This window comes from Narcine bancroftii, chromosome 8, assembly GCF_036971445.1.
Source record: "Narcine bancroftii isolate sNarBan1 chromosome 8, sNarBan1.hap1, whole genome shotgun sequence".
NCBI lineage: Eukaryota > Metazoa > Chordata > Chondrichthyes > Torpediniformes > Narcinidae > Narcine > Narcine bancroftii.
Window position 1 is genome coordinate 150,678,440 of NC_091476.1, and position 8,915 is coordinate 150,687,354.

The window sequence follows — 8,915 nt, forward strand, 5'->3', positions numbered from 1 at the left end:
TTCTTTTTCAGGGAGTATTTTCAGTCTGTCTCAAGTTCTCAGAATCAGAATCAGAATTTCTTGTCATGAACTAGTCATGAAATTTGTTGATCTGCAGCATCATCACAGTGTGAACATATAAACCACCTTACAAAAATAAATAAAATAGTGCACGAAAAGTAAGGCAGTGTCTCTGGTTCATTAATCATTCAGGCTCCTGTACCTTTTTTCCCAATGATAGCAGAGTGAAGAGGGGATGGCCTGGGTGATGGGGGTACTTGAGGATAGAGGATGCTTTCTTAAGATGTCGCTTGTAGATGTCCTCGATGGAATGAAATCTGGTGCCCGTGATGTCGCAGGCTCAGTTAACGACCCTCTGAAGTTTTTTCTTGTCCTGAGCGTGGCACTTACTTACCAGATAGTGAAGCAATCAGCCAGAATGGTGTCCACAGTACACTTGTAGAAGTTTGCGAGAGTTTTCAGTGGCATTCCATATCTCTTCAATCACCTCACAAAGTATAGCTGCCGGCAAACCTTCTTCATGATTGCATCGACACGGAGACCCCAGGACAGATCCTCAGAGATGTTGACTTTTAAGAATTTGAAGTTCTTGACCCTCTCCACTACTGAGCCCTTGATGAAGACTGATTCGTATTCTTCAGACTTCCTCCTGAAGTCCAAAATCATCTTCTCAGTTTTGCTAAGTGCTGCTTTGTAAAGTTTAAACAAAGTACCAATACGATTCCATGGAACAAGCATCAGATGAGGGCTCCTTGGTGTCGAGGCTAATATTAATTTGTCAGCCAGTGCTACCAGATCTAACTTTTGTGAGATTATTTCTATATTTCCAACAATGCAATGATAACAACAATTCAACTACTTCTCATTTGCAATCTTGATGTTGTGAAAGACTCTCCATAAATGTCAGTTCTTTCTTCTTCTAAGCTGCACTGGTACGCCTAGATCTGTGTAAACATTAACCAATTTGGAAGAAGATCATAATTTTCTAGTTCATTGGGCAGGGATATTTGCTTTACATTAAAAAAAAAGAGGAGGAATTCAAGGAATGAAAGAAAAGTAATGGGATAGCTTTTGTCAGGTTCAAGTCCATTATGGGGATGCCACCTATTAAGTTTTGTGTTGAAACTCCTGACCCAAGTGTAACCAGACAGCCATGTTCTATTTATCTTCTGGAAACTCCAAAGAAGCCGTGCTTTAAGCTAAACAAGAAAAGTGGTGTTTGGCTCTTGGCCTCTGCCTCAGTCAGCTTTGAGTATTGACACTGGAGGGGAGTAATCCTGCAGTATGCGTGGGTGGCACATTTAAAGTGTGTGCTATATTTTTAAATAGGGTTTTTCTTCATTGAGCGCCAAACCTACACGAAATGGAAAAGTGTAGAAAATAATATGGCACACTCAAAGGAGAAAAACTGCTTTGTGAATTCTTGTTGTACAACACCCAAGGTTTTGTATCATAGGGCATCTTTCCAGCTACTCCAGCACGAAGTATTGGAATACTAAAACTAGTGAAGAGAGAGTTAGGCAGTGCATAACAGCTCTTGTATTCTGGTCAGAAAGTTGTGGCTTTGCAGAGCGAGGCAGGACCTCGCTCCTGGCTGATCAGTTGGATTCTGTTGGCCTGTTGTAGAACTTGTGGAAGAGGGCAGGATTGTTTTATGTGGAAGCAATGAAACAAATGAGAAATGCATCTTCATTGAAAACACTGTCATCTTGTGAATGAGATACCACCTCTGAAAGTTTTATGAGTGTCACAGTAATGATGCTTGGCCAATATTTCTCTCTCCATCACAGTATTAACAACCAGATTAGCTGTTGGCAGTTACAATGCAATGTGTGAGACTTTGTACACTAATTAGCATTTTGGAGAGCTGTGAAAGTTGCTTCAAACTCTATACACTATTGACTGAAACAATCTGGAACATTTAAGATAGGGCGAAGCAGATGTTTTTATTCGAACAGCAGAGTTTTACTTTGGCTACACATTGGTTGGACAAGTGATGGAGCTGTGTGACACAAAAGCCAGCCTTGCTCCTCTCACCCATTGTACTTATCTACATGAATCCCATTCACCCACATCGGGTCTATAGCCTTCTATGCCTTGGCAATTCAGGTAGTTGTCTAGATGTTATCTGCCCGCTCTCCCCACCACCACAAAGACAGCGCAATCCCAGATGCCCTTTGTATGAAAATAATTCCCCTTTCAATCCCCTTGAAATCACTCACCTCCAACCTTATTTGGGGAATGATGTTGCGACTTTAGAGGCAGTTCAGAGGAAATTCATCAGGTTGAGGTGAAGGGGTTAGCCTATAAGGAGAGATTGAGTCGTCTGGGATTTGTACTTGCTGGAATTTAGAAGAATGTGAGGGGATTTTATAGAAACATATAAAATTATGAAGGGCATAGATAAGATAGATGTAGTTAAATTGTTTTCATTGATGGGGAGACTAGAACTAGGAGACACAACCTCCAGATTCAGGTTAGTAGATTTAGGACAGAAATGAAGAGGAACTGCTTTTCCCAGAGGGTGGTGATCTATGGAATTCACTGCCCACCTCACTACATAAATTTAAGACAAGGTTGGATACATTTTTACATAGTAGGGAAATTATGGGGAAAAGGCAGGTTGGTGGAGATAAGCCTATTATTGGATCAGCCATGAATTGCAGAGCTGGTTCGACAGGCCGGATAGCCTACTCCTGCTCCTATTTTGATGTCCTTATGATCATATGTTCCAACCATGTCTTTGATATCCCACCAAAGGGATAAGGATTGTTCATCTCCACCTTATTTATCCCCTTCATATAACTGTATCAGGTCAATCCTCACCATCTCCACTCCAAGGAAGACAAAGCTTATTCAGTCTGTCCTTACAACTGGCATGCTCCAATTCAGACAATATCCTGGTGAAGCTGGAGCAATTTTTGTACCAGATATCAGTTGTGCATCCTAGTGAATCTCTTTGACACTCTCTTCAGTGAAATCACATCCTTTCTATAGTATGGAGACCATAATCCAGCTGTGGCCAAACAATGTTTTCTAAAGTTCTAATTAATTGTTCAATTTAATAAACATTAATTTTACTTTCTGATTACTTAGTCGATTTCCAAATCTTTTGATACTCCGCAATGAAAATTCATGATATATTTCTGCAGGTAATAACAAGATTGCAGACTCAGTATCATTTGAAAGTTCCATGTTAAGTATTTGTGGATCCGAATGCTCCATTTCACCTATTTGTTTTTACATAATGAAACTTCTCCCTTAAATTCATAGGTGATTAGATGTTGCTAGAAAACATAGATCAAGCATAGTGATAGGTAAATTTCTGTTCTGGAAGCATGTTGGATTTTTATGACAGCGATTTTATGGTTTCCATCTTTTTTTATTTTAATGCTTAATTATATGAATTTGAATTCCTCAGCTGAGGGAGGGATTTGAACTCATATCTCCTAATCACTGGTCTAGGTCTTTTGAGATAAATCCACTTATTTAACCACACTGCTCGTCACCACAACTCCTTTGTGTGGTAAAAGGTTCCACAATGTTACCACTCACCGGGTGAAGAAACTTACCCTGAATTACCTACCAAGTTTGTTAGTGATTTTATTATGTTTTCGGCAACTCCAGGTGTTCTGTTTTAATTGTGAGTGGGACCATATTTCATCAGGAGCTTGTGCTTCAGTTGTTCTTGTTTGAACGGTTGTCAGTGATTCCTTCTTGCAGCATGGGCGAAGTTATAGTAAAAATACAGAAATGCTGGAGCTCGAGAGCAGCAGGGATTGTAGAGGGAGAACAGAGAGAAAGGAATTTTCGAGAGCTGGCATAAGAGATTGTGTCCCTGGTATTTAGCAAGCTAATCAGGTTAAATCAAATTTATTGTCATCTGATTGTATGAGTACAACCCGATGAAACAGTGCTGCTCTTGGTGCAAAATGTGCAGACACACAACCAAACATAACACACATACAGACAAACAATACAAATAAATAATTTTTTTTTTCTTTTTGATGGTCAGTGTAAACAATTCCTTTGGTCGTTCAGCTTTCTCATTGCTCAAGCAAAGAAGAAAATGTAATCCATGTACAGCGAGACGTGCAATGTTTATCTTGCAGAAGTGCCACTAAATGCAACTCCTCTATCAACTGTGCAAGACTGATGTATCAAAACTCTGCCTGTAGGGATGCACTGACCCATTCATAGCCAGTAAGTTAAGAACACAATGCTGGAGAAACTCAGCAGAGTACTTTATATAGCAAAGATAACCAACATCATAGGCTTGAACCCTTCATCAATGTATGGAAAAATGTCAGCTGGCATCTAAAAAAAGTGGTAGGTGGGTGCAGAGGAGTGGAGGGAGGAGCATGGTCCCAAAGGCCGGACATAATAGATGGATAAGAAAGAGAGGGCACAGTAGCAAGCAGTGGAAGGCTCCCCTAAACTTCCTTCCCTTCACTTTGTATACATGTCCTCCGATGTCCTATTCCTGCAAGAGGTATTTAAAATTATGAGGGGGATGGGCAGGATAAATGTAGACAGGCTTTTTCCATTGATGGTAGGTGAGATAGAAACCAGAGGACATGGATTAAGAGTAAAAGGGGAAAAGTTTAGAGGGAATATGAGGGGGAACTTCTTCACACAGAGAGTGGTGGGAGTGTGGAATGAGCTGCCAGCTGAGGTGGTGAATGCAGGCTCAATTTTAATGTTTGAGAAGAGTTTGGACAGGTACATGGATGGGAGAGGTATGGAGGGCTATGGACTGGGTGCAGGTCAGTGGGACTAGGCAAGATAAAGTTGTTGAACTCAGACTAGAGGGGCCGAAGGGGCCTGTTTCTGTGCTGTAATGTTCTATGATTCTATCTGCCTGTACTGTACCTGGTCTCTATCTCTCTGCTCCCTGCCTGTCTAAATGCCTCTTTTGCTTCCACTATCTCCTATAGCAGTGCATTGCAGGAACCAACCACTTCTTGTGTGAAAAAAAATCTTGCCTTGCTTCAAGCTTTCCCCATCTAAACTGCTGTCCAGTATTTGACATTTCCATCCTGGGAAAAAGACTCTGTCCTATCTTTATAATTTTAGTATCCTGTATCAGGTTCCCCTTCCGTTTTTGGTCCTCCAGAGAAAGCAGTCCACGTATGTCCAGCTATGTAGTGAATGCTCTAATCCAGGCAGCATCCTGGTGAACAACTTTGAGACCCTTCCCAAAACCTTCACATCCATCCTGTAATGAACCAAGCAGAACTGTACGCCATATTCTAGATGTGGCCTAACCAAGGTTTACACAGACTTTCAAAGATCAACTTCACCTCTTTATTTTTGCCCTTGCTCTGAGTTTGATTATCAAGTAATTAAGAGACCAGATGTGCACTTTGAGGCCTGAACTGACCTCTGGAAACTTGGGTCCAACTCCTATGGTGACAGCTGGGGACTACAACTAATTAATTCTATTTGGAATTAAGAAACTAGGATTAGAAATGGTGGCTGTGAAATGACATTGTCCTTCAGGGAAGAAATTCCATTAACCTTCCCAGTTCAGCCTACAGGCATCTCTAGACATGAAGCAGAATTGTTGACTTCCAACTGCTTCCTAAATTGAAGGCATTTGGCAATGAACCATCAGGCCATAAGACATAGGAGCAGAAATAGGATATTAATCTCACTGAATTTGCCCCACCACCCCACAACCCAACCTTCTCCCCATAACCTTGATGCCCTGGCTTTCAATCTCTGTCTTAAATACACCCAATGATCTGGTCTTCACAGCCACCTCTGGCAACAAATTCCACAGATTCACCACTCTGACTAAAGAAATTCCTCTGCATCTTTGTTCTAAGCGGATGCCCTGAAGTTGTATCCCCCTTGTCCTAGACTCTCCCACCATGGGAAAGAAACAACCTTGCTGTGTCTATGCCTTTCAACATTCAACATGTTTCAATGAAATCCCCCCCACCCCACCACCAATTCTCCTAAATGCTGCAGTCGCCCATATTCTCTGCAGGATCAAATATTTGAAAATAAATTTCTCTTTGACACTCTGATCACCATTCCTCGTGGAAGAGCATCCACTCAGGAGGTAGAAGCGTTCTCTTGTCATCTTCAGTTATAGGAATATCAGCTCTGTTGCTTGCGATGCTGTCGAGTTATGATCCAGGTCAATTTCAGACCTTACGTGCAGGAAATCTAGCATTCTCAATCAGTGAGACACTGGGCAATGACATCTTCATACTTCATGATGTTGATAGGTGGGATCTTTATGACCTGTGACTCATCTTGGCCCCCGTTTATCAAAGGGTTCAGCGTGCTGAAAACCAACAGCTGGCTCACTGAGTTCAGTCCTTATACCGAGTGATAGATAATGTGCAATGGAAATACACAGGACCCTTCAGCAGCTGCTTGACCTACTGGGCTCCCCCAGTAGATTGTGTTAGATAATGTGCAAATATTCTTTTAAGATCAGGAATCCTCCGCAGGGGGTGTTTTGAGGAAGAGGCAGGTATCTCTTGCTTTGCTTTCATGTTTGGCCAACTCAGTCATCTCCTCCATGTTCAATGTGGCTTTGAATTGCCATGTCGTGTGATTGTCTCTGTTCCATTGGCAGACTACAACTTAACACACACACAGGCTTTCTCTCATTCACATTGAAGGTAACTTTGAATTGAATTGCAATAATGCAATTTGTCTCTTGTTCCTTTGGCATGCTAATAGCTCCCCTGCCACACAATTAAAACAAGAGGTTTCCACCCACTTAATAGTGGCTAAAAATATAAAGGTTCATAAATGAGGAGCTGAGAAGGAAAAAGATGTAATTATATGCCAATAAGAATAGCTGAGTTCCCAGCATTAGACTATTGAATTAATAAGATTTACATTTATACATTACATTTCTCACTTCTCAAGATATTTCAAAGACACCTCACTAATTTATACAGCAAGATCCCAAAGCTAGCTGTAGGAGTGTGATCAGATAACAGGTTAAAGGAATAAGAACACACAGAAATGCTGGAGGATCTCATACAGTTTTGAACCATCCGTCAGATGAAATGATATATTACCAATGTTTTGAGCCTGTGCCCTTATTCAGGGTATACACACAAAAAAAAAACAGGAAGGTATCTAGTTGAGTGCAGGACACAAAGGACATCTCTTCTGATCTTTGAATAGCATTTGGGTCCTTTTACCTCTATTACAAATATTTTAAGAGTCCTAGGTTAGATGGTCATACCTGAAAGTGCAGAGCAGGTTGTCAACCAGTAACCAGCTCCAGTCTCCTGATCGCAAATCAAGTGTTCATCATTGATTAGATGAACAATCTGCTCCTTCATCCCATCTCCAGTGGCAGAAGATATCTGTGTTTTTCTATCCACCTGCAGAACTCTGCCTCAACCCATTCCTTAGCAGAGATTTCATTCACTAGTCTGATTTTGTCATCGTACCTCATTGTATATAATTCTGTTCAGAAGAATCTCAACGAAGTTAAACAAAAATGCACTAAAGTGCTCCATCCTAAATCTCGGTCTCTCGCACGCGCACACGCACACACAGTCTCTCTCCCTTTCTCACTCCCTCTCTCACCCCTTCTTCCCTTCTCTTTCTCTCCATCCACTGATACGCTTTCAAGCTGATCTCCTTAGCCAAAGTTTTGGCCTCATGATGTAACCTCTCCCCATGTGGATTAACATCAGTATTACATACTCGCAGTTCATTTTCAATTGACTTTAAGAGAACAAATCAAGCTGCAAGTTTGGGAGTTTGACTGTGAGCTGGCAGGCTGAAGACAAATGTGTTCCCATAATGGATACATCCGAAGTGCAGGTGCAGAAACTATGTGACCAACAGATTCAAGAGTCTGTACGCAGTTTGCTCAGGGGTCATTTTAGGGGAGCAACAGCTCTTTGAATTATAATATGGCTGAAGAAGCTTCGTGTGGCCAAATGAAAGGTCTCTTTGAAGGGGACTTGTTAAATCCCATCATGGCCAAAGGGGACTTGTTGAATCTCATCATGGCAAAGGAAAAGTCACTTCTGAAGGGGCTATTTTAAGCAAGCAGTGCTGTGGAGCAGAGCTCTGGGAAGTAATGCAGTACTGAAGTGGCCTCGTGTGTGGTTATAGACAATTTGTCTGATTTCTCTGTGTTATAGGGGAATACCACTCTGTGACCAAAAGTGAAGGTTACTGTGAATGGCTGTCCCATGGAAAGGGTTCTGGAAGCAGAAGAAATACTGAAATTTGGCTGACCCACGGAAAGGGTTTTGCGGAAGATTGGTGAAAATCATTCGTTTTGGTTGGCACTCATCTGAAGAGGACATTGGTCTGGAAGTCTCAACACGGATTTTGTGAGTTTACAAACGTCTGTCTAAAGACCGGTCTCTCCCACCTACTTTTTTGTGAATGCGTCAATTTCAAGCCTCCGTGGCAACACTGAACTTCTGAAACTGAACTTTGAACTGCCTTTCGAGAATAGTGCCTTGAGCTTGGAGTATTCCACACACACATAAATATATTCGTGCATAGTTGGGGGTTAAGTGGACAAGTTTAGATCAAGTAAATACGGTATTATATTATTGTTAATTAATCATTTAAAAATATTATTTTAAATATAACACTGCCTGGGTTCATTTCTATTGCTGCTGTCTGGTACCTAACAATCAGTTACTTTTCCATTCACAATGCTGCTATGACACACCTGGGATATATTTTCTTATTAAAATCGCCATATAAATGCATTGTGATTTATTTTGCAACATGCACCTTTCCCTTACGTCAGCAGAAAAAAAACAATCTGCCCTGGGAGAACTATCTGCAGATACTGGAAGTGTGAAACTAAAGCACAAAGGGTTGCAGGTGTTCAGCAGGTCCGACAGCATCCACGGTGAAGAGAATGTAGCAGGTCAACGATCTTTCATGCAACATGACCTACC

The 8,915-nt window shown here is 41.3% G+C and overlaps 1 long non-coding RNA gene across 2 annotated transcripts in view; it reads left to right on the forward strand.

Annotated features, from left to right (window-relative positions):
• LOC138741892 (uncharacterized) overlaps nucleotides 1-8,701 on the forward strand; it is a 212,582-nt gene extending 203,881 nt beyond the window's left edge. For both annotated transcript variants that reach the window (XR_011343852.1, XR_011343853.1), the window contains one exon: nucleotides 8,136-8,701. This is a non-coding gene — a long non-coding RNA (uncharacterized lncRNA). The remainder of the gene's footprint in view (nucleotides 1-8,135) is intronic.
• Nucleotides 8,702-8,915: the final 214 nt, after the last annotated feature.